General features: G+C 41.3%; 1 long non-coding RNA gene across 1 annotated transcript; it reads right to left on the bottom strand.

Moving 5' to 3' along the window:
- Positions 1-1,729: 1,729 nt before the first annotated feature.
- Positions 1,730-14,702, bottom strand: LOC145423686 (uncharacterized). Its single transcript, XR_013904742.1, has 2 exons — positions 14,472-14,702; positions 1,730-4,587 (listed from the first exon to the last, which is right to left on the bottom strand). It is a non-coding gene; the product is annotated as an uncharacterized LOC145423686 (long non-coding RNA).
- Between the last annotated feature and the right edge of the window lie 778 nt (positions 14,703-15,480).

Below are 15,480 nucleotides of genomic sequence, written 5' to 3'. Positions count from 1 at the left end.
CCTTGTTTTTGCCCGATTTATGATAGAATCTTAATATGAAAATTCATTTTTGTAAAAGGCTTCTTTTTTTCCCCCCAGAAGACGGTAGCCAGTGGCGGTCCTAGCCTGTTTGACCTGCCATTATCCAATGACACATTTGCTTACCTGTATCTTTTGCTCGTTTCTCCTCCTCTTCTTTTCTCATTTTTATAAACTGAGCACCTGATGGCTTTGAACTTTTCTTGTCCATCTTCCATCCATCCATCCATCTTCATCCGCTTTATCCGAGGCCGGGTCGCGGGGGCAGCAGCCTAAGCAAAGAGGCCCCGACCTCCCTCTCCCCAGCCACCTCCTCCAGCTTATCCGGGGGAATACCAATGCGTTCCCAGGCCAACCGAGAGATATAATCTCTCCAGCGTCTCCTGGGTCTGCCCCGGGGCCTCCTCCCGGTGGGACATGCCTGGAACACCTCACCCAGGAGGCGCCCAGTGGGCATCCTTGTCAGATGCCCGAACCACCTCAGCTGGCTCCTTTCGATGTGGAGCAGCAGCTGCTCTACTCTGAGCCCCTCCCGGATGGCTGAACTTCTCACCCTATCTCTAAGGGAGAGGCCCTTACTCCCAGCAAATGGGCGATAGAAAACCGATCGGTGCGTATGCCATTGCCATATGCCATGCGCTGGCTGACATGCAGCATGAGTACGAGCATTTTTTTCTTTTTGCCGATGCTCGTGATGCCGCCCCCCACCACAATGCCGCCCCGGGCAACCGCCCGTGTCGCCCGTATCTAAAACCGCTACAGACGGTAGCTAGCAAGCTGCAGACGCAGGACTTCCTTTCATATTGTGAATGTAATTAGCTTGTGAAAGTGTCAATGCTGGTGGTGCAAAGTGTGTGGAAAAGGTGCACAAAATGTAAGCACAAATTAAAAGTATAGAAATGATAGAAATCATTTGGTTTACTGTTTTGGTCTTTAAAATGTGTAAAATCTGTTCTTAGTGTGTACCCAGTGTCTGCGTCTGTTCAGTCATTTCCTGTTTTATTTTGTCAGTCGCTTTCTTTGTGAGGTTCTGCTGGTTTTACTTCCTGTCTTTGTCTATTTCCCTCCAATAAGACTGCCTGCCTTGGCCTCACTAGTTACACCTACTGTTTGCTTCTTGTTGATATATAAACCTGTGCTCTCCTTGTTAGATGTCAGTCTAGTGGTTTACCAACTGCTAATCTGACCAGTTTGCCTCCCCCCCATTCTTTTTTCTAATGAGTCATCGCACAATTCATACCTTTCTTTAGGTTTTTTTCCGTATCATTCGGCTTTAATTTTGTTTGTCAGTCTTGGGTTTTTTTATTTGATCAACTTTTATTAGCATCAGCACATAGATTCCTTACTGTATACACTAAAATGACTACAGATACTACAATTCAGTACTTCAGTTGTGCTAAACATGTAGCCCCCTATTTTGCAAGCATTGAATCTAGCTTTGGTTTCTTTTGTTCTTAAGTCTAATTTTACAATATTAAGTAGATATAGGCAGATAAATCCAAACACTGATCGTATCTATCGTTGGTATCGGTCTATCAATACCAATCAATCAATGAATCAATGCCAGTATTGGTACTGGATCGATTCTAGTGCGATAGGATTGATCCTTTTTTCTAAGTTCAACATGTAGCCCATTTAATTGAGTTAATTTTTGGGAAAATGAAAACACATCACAAATATACACTAAAAAAATGTCTGAAGCTTTGTGGTATTGACTGGCATGTCTATTTTATTTATAGCCTATAGCACATTATAACAACACAAGTTAAGCCAAAGTTCTTTAGAGACAGGCACATTTATATTCCAGGTTTACAAAATAGCCCAGTTTCAAAATACATGAAAAGCTCAAAGGTGTATTTTGTTGTGTTAACTAATTACTGTGGAAAGAAAAAAATCACAGTAATTTAGTGTTCATTAAAATGTGTTCAGAATCTGCAAATTGATGGTGATTCATTTCAGAAGTCATGACATGCTGCTCTGCCCTACATAAGCTGCCTTTATACGTTTAAAATATTGCTATCTGTATTGATATCAACAAATAGGGGCCCTTTATTTACTTATTATTAGCTGATGCCAAAGTTTGCAGTATTACACAGCACTAGTATTTAGTTTGTATTTGTTACAGAACCTTAAATTCACAGGAGTAAAGACCCAGGGATGTTTTTGAGCTGCAGCTTTTTCAGTTCCTGTATTAATGCCTTTAATTCAAACTTTGATTTAACAGCAAGTGACAACCTCGAGAGCTGAAAAATGAAACAGGAATAGAAAAGCCAAAAACAAGTTCTCCTACAAGCCACTTGAGGCTTGTTCCAAGAGAAAGTCAAACCCTATAAACTCCACTGTTCCCACTCAGAGGTTTAAGTCATCGGTGACAGTCCCAACCCTAAACCTGATTCTAACTCCAGGTGATCCGAATATGTAATTTTGTGTGTTTTACACTTGTTCTCCCGAGTCCTGGTTGTCAGGGAACAAAGACAATAATCACTGTAAGTGATACACTTAAAAAAACTGTTCCCATTTTGCCTTTCTTCAAAATATCGGTGTTAGGGTTAGGGTTAAAACTCCAGAATACCCAACTTTAGAGCAAAACAACAGCCTCGTAAAAAAAAAAAAAAAAAAATTCTGGTCTTTTATTGCCAATTTATCCCTTAAAAAATGTACAAGGGGTAAATATTTTTGTCTCACCCTTTTAGACTGTATTAAGGCTCTAAGTTATGCATTAATAGGGGTGTGGTACTTTGAATGGCTGCCAGCAAAGGCAGGCTTAGCACCTTGCAGTTTGCTTAGTGTCACCTCAACTAACTCACGTCATTAAATTGGACCTCTCGACCACATTCATGGTGTTTGTGGATTTTCGGGCATTTTTAATGCAATTATCTGTCATGCAAATGCTAGCTGTGTGTTTAACTTTAAATGCCCATCAACGTAGTGTGTATTCCAGTTCTTTCAGAGTCACTGTCATGCTGAAAAATGAAGTACAACATCTCAGAAACCAAGATATACTATTGCTTAAAACCACTTTTAAAAAATATCAAGAAAGTCTGGCTATTGGAAGCAAAAATATAAAGAAATGAGTGTGGTTCTGGACCTTTGCACAGAACTGTAATACTTTAATACTGGCCAATAAGTTACTGTAGCACTCTGGTCACTTCTGGTTCCAAAAAACTCAAAATGTAGACAGCCACAGGCCTCAAACCAACAGGTGGCGTCACAGTGTAAATCTTTTTAATACAACTTCTTTCCCTAACAGCAGTATCTCTGCAAAGTTGGAGCTGTTATGAGCATTGAACAAGTTCTGTTATGGGGGGGGGGACTTAATGATGACATTTTTCATGAGCACAGACTTTAATAAAACACATCTGCTTGAAACATCTATTAATGAATGGCTTGAAGGTATCATATATCAATGCAGAATATAAAATACACACATCCCTTAATGATTTCATTTTTATTCACTTAGTCTTGTAGCTGAAATAGGCATGTCGATCACATTTTGAATTACAGAGTAAAAAATTGCAGCTGTGAATTCACATACTGTGCACTGCATGCAATAACTGTTGGGCAAAACATCAAACCCCAACAATAGCTGCCTGTTATGAGCATTTTATGCTGCTTGGGCCAAGGTTTATCAAAAAAAGAAAAAAATAGGCACTGCTTTAAAGACGAAAAGGATGGCATTTCTCCTCTGTTTTCCTCCAGTGTTAGATGGTAGGAGGAGGAAGAGGAGGGACTGAGAACTAACACTAGGGAAAATGACAAGCAGGATAAAGAGTCACCCTGAGCCCACGCACAACTATGTAAACACTCAAACACCACCAACACATCTTACAAGACGCATTCAAATTCAAATGCCTATCTTCTTAACCTCCACTCATTCTTGACTCTGCTGTCACTCCATCCCGTGGCAGTCCGGAGAGAAGGTGTGGTGTTCAATTATCCCTCTCTTTACAGGACAAGTGTGGCGACCTTGGCCACCCCGGCTTAACTTTAAATGAATAACAGAGACGACTTTTATGTGAAATGTGAAACAGTACGGCACATGACAGGCAATTACTCTTGGCGATGTAAGTCTGTCAAGAGGTCACTCCTGCCGCCATTGTTGTTGCGCGCGGCTCCACCCGTTTGCTTGACTTTTGATAGACATTTCTTTAGAGTTCAGGCCGAGCGTTGCTGGCAGTTTGTGGGTGTGTCTGGACAGAAACTCGATATGTGGCCAGTCCAAGTATGAATGAACTTGGAGATAAAGATGGAGGGAGGAGAGAACGTGAGGGAGGTCGAGGGAGTGAGACAACAGCTTTAGAAGTGGCAAAGAGGGAGAGATAGACCTAAAAAAACACATGACCCCCAAAGACTTGAATAGCCTTTGTTGTGGGGTTTTAGTGAAATAAAGCTGTAATTTATGCATGCCAGTCTTTTAATTTCTATTTACATGCATAACATATTATTCACAGTTAGCCACATCCAAGTCCTCGGAGACATCTCGGACTGCGTGATGAAATCTTGAGTGACAGCGAAACACCAACGGCTGATTACAAAAGCGCTGTGTCATTTTGGGAGAAACAGAAGACCCTGCAGTTTAAAAATATAAACACAAGCAGGCGTATTATGAAATCACGTACTGTCCTTTTTTTTTAAGTCAGCGTAACTGCATCCCATTTCCCTATTGGGCATCAGATTGCTGCTCATTGCTTCCATAAAGAGCAGAGAGAATTTGCAAAAACGGGAGGAGCTCTTTTCCCATGGGCCCCAATTAAAACTTCCTTTGGCAAAGTGGCAGCTTTTTATCCCTCGCTTTCCCAATGTTTTTTTTTTCTTTCTTTCTTTTTTTGTCGCATTTCCGAACAAACTGCGGGAAAGAAGCTGTAAAATCAGGCTTTTAGAAACTGAGAGCCAAAGTGAGAGGGGAGATAGGCTATAAGACGGAAAGAGCAAGAAAGCTATTAGACACGCATTAGTCAGAAGTTATTGAATAATTTCAAATGTTAAAACTCCATATCTGGTATTCAGAGGCATTATTATACAGTTTGCTTGAACCTTAGGGAATGAGTGGACTGCTTATGTAGAACAAGAACGGCAACTAGTGACTGGAGTGCAGTTTATAATGCCAAGAAGGGTTTTTCAAGTCAAACTACAATACAATTATGTGTTCCAGAGGCTGTGTGAAGCAAAAGGAAGTTTGCACATTGACAGTTTGTCATATTTCAAATGCCGTGAAGGATTTGGATCCAGTTGCTGTGAGCTGTTCCTGACAGATAGCACATGCCCAGATGTTCGTATTCATAGCGAGATGATCCAGCTCAGGCAGAAAATTTTAGCTGATTGATTCTGTGCCGGTAAACGCAGCGATGGTCTATATTTGGGCACGCATACCGATGCCTGTACGTCTCACACAATTAAACTTCAAATACAGTGAAATCTTAAATTTAAAAAAAGTCCCTCCGTGTTTCTGTTGCTTTGATAAAACGCAGTAAGCTTTGCAATGATTAGTCATGCTCGTGGGGTCCGGATGGCTAGATGGTTTTTTTTGTTTTGTTTTTTTTACTTCGCTATCTCAGTAAGCCAACAGCTCAGCTTGCTGTTCCTCAGAACACAAAGTTTCCATCTGGACCTGAGCATCAGATTCAATTACTGAGCACAAAGCACACAACCACACAAAACCCACAGCTTTCATTGACTGATGGAAATTAACAATATGATTCAATATCTTTAAAAAAAAGAATAGAGAATTCAAAGATAGTGGAATTGGTTCATGAGGTATTTTTGATTAAAAATACCCACTGATTGTTTCCTGTCTATTATTTTTCCATCCCATTTCATTTTTTCACATCATTTGCAGCAGTTTGAAAGGCCTCGAAAAACATCTCCCTTCTGACTAATCGGGTTTTATGTACATGGCTAGAGACTGGCCACATACATAGTACGCCAAAGTGAAGGAGTAAAGAACTCGCAGTTGTCCGCTTGCCATGAAGGGGCATTTCAATTCCTCTCTGCACCTTCAGACTGAAGATATGAAAGATCATACCCATGTTTCATCATCTGAGAAGGGGTCACCTTCAACAAAGAAGCGAAAACCCGAAGGAAAGAGGCAACGCCACCAGCATGTTAATAAAATGTTGTGCTCTTTCCGCTCACCTCAAACCTCCTAAACTGAAGTCAGCAGTCTAACACACAAACATGTGCATAAATACTTATTTACTCATGATATTGGTGCAGTTGGAACTAACAGCAAGCCAGTTATTCAACAACAGCTAGGTTTAAGCTAACATCGTATCAGCTAACGTTGGGCTCGGTATCATAAAAATGCACTTTCCCTCTGATAAACAGATTGATAACATTCTCGCATTAAACAAGAGTTCACAGTCCAACTGTGTTAGGCTCACTTCAAAGAAAATTTCACTAACGCCAGTGAACAGCGGCTAACCAGAAGCTAACAGCGGCAAAAACAGCCGTGCTTACCAACGGAAAAGTATCATTCAGTATCTTCAGTATCATTGTCATCAGACAGAGCTTCACTGACACATTGGCTCATTTTAGACTCCTTTCACAAAGCTTAAACAAACTCCTCCAAAGTAAATAGATGTGGATGATCCTCATCTGGCATATTGACAGCTGAGTTAAACAGTGGAGTGAGAGCCTACCCAGGAATCGAAAGACTCTGGGTAAACTTGGTGAGTACAGCTGAATATCAGGTTTTTGAGGTGATTTGGGGTGAAAAGATAAAACTAGCATAGAATATTAGACACATATCAGTTTGTTTTCCTGATTTAAGTCACCATCCTTGTTTTCAGTTTAATGGAATAAGTATTAGAGCACCCATATCTGTGAAAACATTAAATGCATTCGGTGTGATTCAGAGCGTTCCTTTTATCCCACTTCCAGTAACGTGCTTGACAAACTCATCAGTCAACACTGTAAAAAGGTCAAGTAGTAGATAGTGATAGAAGTAAATGGAACTCCACAAGTAATTATCCACAATTCATCTTCACATATGTGAAAATAATCACTCACAAAGCCCTTCCACAAATCTTGGCTTAAACACAAAGTCACGCCCAATAGTGGCAGCTTACTGGAGTGAAAATCAGATTCACGTCAGTGTAAAATGAAGGAATGCCTACATTTATGTGAACTTTCCTAAATTGCTACAGTTACCAAATGCTCCTCTGTAACTCCCTACAGCGTGTAAACACTCCATCAGTTCGAGACTGACATATTAATGGTACTGATCCACAGCTATTTCACTGCGGCACTGATAAGAGAGCCACCATTGCTCCACATAAATGAAATCAGGGACCATATCTCACACTGCTACATGACACATTATGAAATATAGAGGCAACCATGCAAACTGGCGTAGTTTTGTTGGCACCAAGATGTGTGTATATATATATATATATATATATATATATATATGTGTGTGTGTGTATGTGTGTGTGTGTGTGTGTGTGTATGTGTGAGTGTGAGTGTGTGTAGGGAATGTGACAACATGGATCAGATAGCAGTGAATGCATCCCAGACTGGATTTAGAGTCTGACTGATATAAGGGTGAAAAAGGGGAGATTGTCTCAGATATTTATTGACTGCTTGTGCAAGTAGTGTTTGGTGCTGCAAGCTGAAAAGGAAACTTCTGTGCTTTGTGTTTCCACGGTTCCAAACTTGGATTGGATTGGACTTCTTGCACACAATCTGATGGAACAACGATAACATGCATGAGATGCCCCGCAACACAATGGGTGCCGGTATCGAATTTCCTCGCAGAACATGTTGAGCCCATTTGAAGCTTGGATTGAACATTCCTGCTCAGAAGTCTGTTCCTTAAAGCCACTGATTTGCAACTTGTCAGCGGATAATTACAGTTGTCAGAGCCGCACTCGATCAAGTCAACATCCATGCGCCACCCGTTTGTGAGCGTTCGCCAAAGGATGTAAGGCCTCTGAATCCTGTCACTTGAGATTAACCCATGCCACTCTGGTGATGGAGTAATGAATAAACTGTGTGCCGTGGGGAGAACAACAGCTAAGGAGAATGGAGAATCGAGTCTTTTGCAGTGAGAATTCAGCATGCTATGAGGATAGGTAAGAAGAAAAATTTGCATGATTATGCTGTCGCCTTTCTCTGTGACTGAGTGTACTGCATGCAAGATATGCGCAAGCCCCCCTAGAGTAACAGCACAGTTTGTCACCAGGAGTTTACATCCTTAACAAGTCTTTGTCTGTAGTCTGACAGAGGCAAAGGCCTTGAATGGGCAAGCAGCCTGGAGAGAGACTTGATTAGATACAAGAGGCCAAAACCTTGGCAAACCTTTCCCGAGAATCTTCCTCCAAGTGTCACTGAAGGAGAGAGCCTTACGTGCGTGCCTCAAAAGGTAGAATTGTAACCTACGAGTAAACGCTGCACAACAGCGAGAATTTATTTAGCAAAGACTTTGCATGATATTTTTCCATACATATATATTATGCAAACACACAGCCCTTCCTGCAATTCCTGATTTGCCCTCCCTCTTGACTTTATTTCAACATCCTGCTGTTTATGAGCTAGGAAAATTGCCTCCAAGTCCCAGCATGGCCAGTTCATATTACCATCAAGTTCGTGCTCCACAAACACTTTCACAGAAGCACATACAGAATAGCGCACTGTTGCATTTGCATGAAGACAAGTTAATCAGTTCCTCAACCTCTCCCGACCCCCTCTGATTTCCTGCCCAGCTACTCCTATTACCTGAAGAAACAGGAAAATGGTTATACATCCTCCATACATCTACAGTGGTGGGTGTTTGCCATGCAGTAAATGGCTTGAATATTAAATGAGTTTATGGGATGCTTCTATACAGGCGCCGCTGCAGAAATAGGACTGAATTATAATACATAGATTTAGAGATGTGTGTGTGTGTGTGGAGTGGGAAAATAGGGGGAGAGAAAAACAAAGCGGCAAAGGTCTATGTAGAATCAGCTGTAAATTGTGCTGGCCTCCTATTCAGCCACTCTTCTCCCTGTCTCTGGTGCCCTCTGGCAACAGCACTTGTTGAATTTGGAAGTATTATTGTTTGTTCCCTCCCACCCTCTCCCTCACTCAGACCCTCTGATTGCAATCGGAGTTGCAGCCTTCCGGCATTAAGTATGCAAGCCTTGCCTCATGCAGTGCGTTCACTATCAGCAATCAGCAAATGCCACCGTCTCTTACAAATTTTTTCCTATAGACAGAGTAAGAAAAAAAAGTAAAAGTAAAATGAACATGCGCAAACAGAGGAAAAAGTTCACACTGATGAGGGGGGGTGATGAAGGAATAAATACGTTAGGAACATTTAAGCCATCAGCAGCAGCTTCCTAAACCTTAAACTGTCACCTCTGAAGCTACAGGTTGTCTGAGTTTGATATTGCCAAAGGTGGCTTGCACATTTTTGCAACAGTGATTAATAATTTAACATTTCAGAGGCTTTTTGGACATTTCCTCAACATGCATCGCTTGACTACAAAAGATGCACGTGTGGTACTTGATAGGTTCAGAAGGTTGATGTCTAAATCCCTTAAGGAGAAGGAAAGCAGCCTGAGAGACTTTGGCAGTTTGCAAAGATTAAAGGCTTTTTTTTCCAGACTGATGCACAGCGTCTGTGACCTAATGAAAACATCAACGCCTGTACTTTCATCTGGAACACAGGCAGACATCACTTATGATCATAACTACAGGCTGAAAGAGGCCATGAGCTCCTACATGCAAAGTGATAAACTCAATGTGCACCTCCAACTGTGGTAGCTACAGGTGAGCCTTTTTTTTAAAAAAAAACAAAAAAAAAACTTTGTTTCAAAGTTTCACAGTTGAGCAGATGAGAGCAGTTTGTTCTAACATGAATCGTTCAGTCAATCATTCAGTGTCTCTCTAAAGCAGAACACACAGTATGAAAGGTCTCCAAGCAAAGGAGTGCCGTTAACTTCATGACAGATTACAAGTGAACATTGTAGATTTTTAAAGTACTTTAAGAATAAAAGTATCTTGTTGTTGTCTTGTTCTCTTTGTTTGTGATGTAAAACAAAAAAAAATGAAGCGTTTGTGTTTATTTCCAATTTCTTTTTTTTTTTTTAACTGGCTGCACTAGAGTTGCTTTGGGTGAGTCACTCCTAAAAAAAGCCCACATTTTTCATATGCTGGGCTTTGGTGCAGCCCCCGATTTCATCCACTGGCTAAAATAAGCCCACTCCTAACACCCCAAAAGCCAGGTGTCATGTTTATAGCAGCCAAACTGGGAAACCTACCCTGCAAATCATGTTGTTACACTGGAGTAAGTCCATGTATAGTGGAATAAATAACTGCCTGAAATAACTGCCATAAGGGCATAGCCAAGATTACTGCTGGGCGGTGATGGGATGTGCAGACCGAGCAGCATCTCCAACGACTGGACAAAACAAAGCAAATGTAAAAATGCTTTCAAAAAGTAACATTTTTAAAGTGTCAAATGTAGCAGTTCCTCTAGTGGCCTCTTGAAACTGGTTCCAACTGACCTTCATGTTAAATTGTTCATGGTTAAATCTGGTACAAAATGTTTTCGTCCTCTGTAGATAGTTTCATAAAACCTATAAAACCTATATGTTGTCATCCATTAGGATATCTGCAAGGCTTTGATCAATATGCCATCAGAAGGAGCTGTAGCCCATAGTGGTCTAGTAGGCTTCGCCTTAGTTCATTTAAGTCACCGAAGTGGAGCTCATGGCTGCGTTTGTGGTGTCGGTGCCCTTTTCTACGCATTTTTAATCCAGATGTCTGACAAATAACGGACATTGCTGTGTGGTACAGCCCATTCAGTTTTGCTGAGTGAAATGTATTAGTCTATTAGTTATGACTAATAATATTCATCCATCTGTGAATTGAATCTGGATAGTTTATGGATGACACTCGCTACCATCAGCTTAGAACCCTTTGTCTTTTATGTGCAGTCTAACGTGGAGACTCTGCGCCCATAAATAGTAGTAGAAAATAGAATATAGTAATAGAAATAGTAACAGACTGTGAGCTTAAGAGACCTGATTTTCTTAACTTTGGAAAGCCCCAAGCTAGGTGTTTTTCTAAGTTTCCAATCCTTTGTGCCCAGATAGCTGATAGATGCTATCAGGACCATCTAATCCTCAGCAGAAAAAAAAATGAGTAGTTTTATTTTTTGACTATTAAGAAAGGAGGCAGCCTTTTGCATGTTGCTGATGCTTTGGAATAATAACACTGGATTGCTCGGGGCCTGATTAGCCCCAAGCAATCAGGCTTCCATCTGATGATTTAGGCCAACAACCTTTCATCCATTAATGGGGAGGCTTTCATATTGCATTTGAGTATCCTTCTGTACAGCAGTGTGGCATGCACATATCCAGAGGCCTAGCATAAATACCACTTTGATCTGCCCACAATAGAGGAGCGTCTAGGGGATAATAGTGAGATCACCTCTCCAACCCCCTCTCATCTACTTTCTGGAATATCACTAGCAAGCGTCAATGAGCAAAGCGTTGTACCCAGAGTCAATAGTGGAAAAGGGCAGCGCTGAAAAGAAAGCATTATTGAGTCAATGGTTTGACCATTACTGTGAGATTAGCATTGCTTGGATTGTGCGCTTCAATGCTGACTCTAAACAAGGGTGTAAGACAGCAGGAAAAGCATTTTCTGTACGCTCCTAAAGAATAGCTAATGCCTTTGTTTTGATTAGCAGTTTGACCCCTGAGATGGACTCGGCTCACTTGTTGTAAGTGAGAGACTAGAGGGGAGCGCTGGCATTCAGACCAGATTCCTTGGCAGCCGCTTCACTCAGCAAGGATCAGCTGTCTGCCAAAACAGATTACACCGGGGATACTGACGCCGTCTCCAGAGAGTGTTTTGACAGCTGACTCCGAAAGGGTGATGTCTCATGGAAACACCAGTGTATCACAGGGAAGAAGAGTTAGTTCATATAAGTTTTAACACTGGCTGAGGTATGAGGACTGCACATGGCTCTAAAGAGCATTCGCAAACAAGAACCATGACCTCCAACCATATGTGCAGCTGTATCTTGACAGATGGGGGATAGATCAGGACCAGTGTCATGGAGAAGAGGCAGGTATCTGTTCACTCAAAGGCTCGGGCAGTTCTTTTGGTGCCTACTACTACTAGGGTAAAAGATAGGCTACACCCTGGACAGGTCACTTCAGAGAGAAAGGATTCAAGCTTCTTGCATGTAAGGAAAAATCTTGCCAAAAGATACTTTGACATGCAGACTGGACCACCAACCTTTAAGGAGATATAGCCTATTGTATCGCCTCATAAAACATGACTATATCAAAAAGCAATTTATGGCCATATAACACCAAGTGTATACTGCTTTAAAGACTTTTTGCCAATGGACTGACCTACACAACCGTTGTGTATTTTACATTAACTAATCATATCGTTTTACCTCAGTATGATCTAAATTTCTTTAGTTTTAGAATATGAGTTGCAAGCTCTACAAATAAGGATGGATGGGTTGTGTTCACACAAGAACTCAATCCGCTATACATATGAAAGTTCTGATTGCTCAAGTAATCAAGCATTTGCTTGAAAGCCAATTGAGCAGCAGTGAATCTCATAATCACCGAGTTATTTAAGTCAACTTAAATACAGATGCCAAAGATTTGATGGTATTTGAGTAAATTTTGTATTTTCTACTGCTTGTACACAATGCATTTCAATGTATTACTTGTACAGTGTATGAAATCCTAAATTGCCTTAGGGACAGCAGCTTTCCCAGTTCATGACCCCAAACTCTGAAACAGCCTACTCAAAATATTAAGGAAACAAACTTTACAGACAATTTCAAGAAAATGACCCATTTAGCTTTTGCTGCCACTTTTTAATAATACTAATATAACTGCACAGTCATGCCTGCTGAGTTCAGCCACATTTGCTAATCTGGAAGATACAGACCATATGCATCATTGTCATATTGGCCTTATACTTTAGTTACAGACAATTTTTGTATATGTCTGTGTGGATGTATGTGCTTTTATGCCTGTGAGGCCATTTGAACCGCCGTATATGATACTGGGCTGTACAAATATAATATAATATAATTAAATTGTCAGGAAAACAAGAGATTTAGAAAAGGTCTCCATGCACTCTATGACAGAGTCACTGATATTCTTTATCTTCTTTTTTTTTTACCAATAAAGAGGTTATTTGAGACATGTGATTTACATTAAAAAGACACAGATATTTAGTCTGTATACTACATGTGTGAATGCGACCATGTATTGATTTATTTATTTCATTTAAAAAGTTCAGGTGTAATTTCTCCATGTCTTCATGTCTTCACGAGCTGTGAAGGAATGAAGGATGGCTGCTAATTAGAACGTGTAATGTGCAGCGTGCGTGTGATGCATGACACTTTTTGCACACTGGTTTTTTCAAAGATAATCAGATCCGTGCTGAAGTGGAGGGCACGCTTACAAGACGCAGGACGCCTCCTGCGAATCACAGAGCACGGCAGAAATAAAGTTAGATAGGTAGAGAGAGAGAGAGAACGATACGACAAGGAGGTGGACACACCTGTCTGCTGGAATAGCGTGACCTCAGCTACTAATGAATAGAGAGCTCAAACACAGCCAATTAGTTGTGGAGCTTGTTAAAACAGCCACTTTTACACTTGCTGTGTCAGGATAGATTGGCCTTTCATGGCTGCTTTGGGGATATTGATATGGCTGCTGACAAGTGCAATAAAAAGGGAAAATGCTTTGGGGCTAACCAGTCCCACTTCTTTTCTGTGGTACTTTTGTTTCATGCGACAAACGAACTAGGCTCCGCTGGTTAAACCGTAAGTAATCTAATGCTTCGGTGCTTCTTTTTTAGTTTTGTTTTTTTTTGCTGTTGTCCTGTTTTGTTTTGCTTGTTGTCTTTGACCAGCTTTTTTGAGAGAGGGTGAGAACAAAGAGGTGAAGGAGGGAGTGGCGATCATGCTTGAGAAAGAGAAATAAACCAGCGAATGAGAGATCAGCAGGATTACAGGGTGTCGCTGTGAGGCACTGCAGAGCTGCAAATCCACAGGAATAGATGGGAAGATGGGAAGCAGCAGGTTGAGCTGATGAAGGATAGGCTGATAAGGAAACAGGAAGAGAAGAGAAGAGAGGTAGAATTATGCAGACTAACATGCAGAAACAGAGTAAGGTGGAGAGGACTTGGCACAGTAAAGGGCGGATGGAGGCAGCGCCGTGGTGAGATGCCTCATGGGAGAATGACACATATCTTATCCCCCAGAGAGTGAAGGAGAGGGGCCAGACAACCCTGCTGATTGACTGGCAGCGTCTCCGCCTGTCTTTCACCATCTTCTCATATTCATCAACACTGGCTTGGCTCCCTGCAATGGAGCCAAGGGCAGAAAGCTAGCAATGCACAATGAGATTCACTCACACGAAGCTTTTGTATGCCAAACCACTGCACCACTTGAAAAAGAAGCCTTTTAAAACACAACATACCTGGCTCACAGTTCTGCTTCAATAGGCATCTGCGTTCTTCTTGGCAAGACATCTGAGCGCTGCATTAAGCACTTCTGATATAAAACAAACAGCATTAAAGTCACCGTCCCCTCAGTGAAGGGGTTAAAAAGCAACATAGTACATTTTTTATGTCATGGGGAAAAGAAGTAGAAAAAATGTTGCTGGTGCAGTCAGGGGGAAAAAAAGAAGGTTTTCCTTGTTTCAGTTGCTGCTCACTGAGGTAGCTGAGTCACAGAGGAGATAAACATGCTGCCCCCCACCCACCCCACATCTTGCTGTGTCCCAAATGTAAATATGTGGTTATTAATTACTGCATGGCCTCTGCTGCTGGATTCAAACATCCTGGATACAGTGGCAGAATGACTCACCAGATTGCCGCTGTCCAAGGTGCTGCCAGAGAGAATACATCACGCTTCTCAACACTGCAGCCCAAAACTGGCAGATGAGAGGTTGGTGTGATGGCATTGCACTCTCGTGGTCGTTTCACATATTACTGTGTCAATCATATAGGTCTACATCACCATCTGGTGGCAAAAGGACAGAATGCATTTACATTCTTTAACTTTTAGCCGTTCTGTACATTACAGATAAACAAAAGAAGAGGTGGTGTGTGTATGTGTGCCTTGTGATAATGCGTTTAAGAAGACTTTGTTGATAAACACCTGAAGGAATGGATATCAGAGAGGTAGATTTATGCATATGCAGTTTTAGGCAAAGTCAAATCTGCTGAGGACCAAAATTGTACCTTACTTTATTTATTTATATAGGACTCTTCACACAGTAAGAACCACAAAGTGCTTCACAATAATATAAAACAGCACAATCGAACACACAGCACAAATGAGTCTTAAGCTGCTGTTTAAAAGAATAAATGCAATCAAGATAACGTAATGATGGCGGCAAGGCATCCCACCGCTCTACAAGATCTATCTGCTCTGGTCTTAAAATGTGTTCGAGGGACTACCAACAGCCTTCGATTAGATGATCT

This window comes from Astatotilapia calliptera, chromosome 22, assembly GCF_964374335.1.
Source record: "Astatotilapia calliptera chromosome 22, fAstCal68.1, whole genome shotgun sequence".
NCBI lineage: Eukaryota > Metazoa > Chordata > Actinopteri > Cichliformes > Cichlidae > Astatotilapia > Astatotilapia calliptera.
This window is presented reverse-complemented; position numbering and strand designations above follow the sequence as displayed.